Consider the following 1,338-nt stretch of genomic DNA (forward strand, 5'->3'; position numbering starts at 1 on the left):
GGGGGGCTTATTTTGGGGGAGGCCTTATTTTCGGGGGGTCTTATGTTCGGGGGATGTCCTACTTTTGGGGAAACACGGTAGCTGCAAGATTGACCTTCCAACACCACGGGAAGCCCCTCAGACAGCCGCCATACCAAAAACCCTCCACACTCAGGGACACAGAGTCCATTCTTACTCATCCCTGACGGTCCCTGTGTGGTGCCGATGCGGCAAAGCTTTACAGGAGCAGAAAGCCGCATCTTTGTGCGGCAGTGTGGCCGGCTTTGTGGTTACCGGCGCAAAAGGTAGCTCCCGACGCCACGAGGCAGGATGAATAATCCACTTCTGAAAACTGCCAACCTTGAAATCTTTGCGAACAGTTCCACTCTGCACACGCGGGTGGCCGTGAGTCAGAGCGACCTGCTGGCGGCTGACAAATGTCGGCCAGGAGCCTTAGAATGATGCGATCTGTTCATGACAGAGGGAATTTATATCCCTCCACTTTAAAGTTGCATCTCTACCATCTTACTGTGTATATATGCATTTGAGATAGGCATTTTATTGTGATAATTCAGTCTCATTTTTTAGGTAGTATACCATTGAGTTTCATAATCAATGATTGATGACAAATTTTCTTGCAAAATTTTCAGAATCTCTCAAAAAAAATCACACATTTGTATCCTTTGAACAACAGATGTAATTAATCAGACTACTGAAAATGCTGACACATTTTTGTTTTCCTGGGGCAGGATGAGCCACCCTATACAGTCATCATGCATTACACTGTTTTCTGAATTCTTAGATACCTTCGAGTCTGGCAAATGAGAGAGCTTTTCCATGGGGAAAGGACGTGCCACGACATGATGGCTTTATGTGGGTGGTGGAGGTGTCGTTAGGAGCCAGCAAGTAAATGCCGACTCATAGCAACTTCACGTACAACAGAATGAACACTGCCAGGTCACACACCATCTCCACCATTGTGGTGATATTTGAGCTCATTTTGTCCCACAAACTTTTGGAACCCCCTTTGTACATGCAGATTATAAAACGTGTCTCAATTTCAAACACATGATATGTGAAAAATGTACAGCTTAGAATTTTTTTAAAAGAATAAGACAGTAAGTGCTCTTCAATGTAAGTTTCAAGCATTTTTAGTATCAGCAACAATATTCATACGTGACACTGGGCAAATCTCCCCTTGTTCAGTTTTGGTATTTTAATTATACAATTTTGATTCCTCATCCCACACTGCTAAAGAGAGAATCCCTCGTCTAGCCTCTATTAGGATATCTCAGATAGCTATTAGAGTAGCTGTGTAAGAGTCTACATTAGTGGCAATTTTTCCTCTAAAAGAAAAAG

This window comes from Echinops telfairi, unplaced genomic scaffold (genome assembly GCF_000313985.2).
Source record: "Echinops telfairi isolate 266 unplaced genomic scaffold, ASM31398v2 ScPeMD7_8;HRSCAF=38, whole genome shotgun sequence".
NCBI lineage: Eukaryota > Metazoa > Chordata > Mammalia > Afrosoricida > Tenrecidae > Echinops > Echinops telfairi.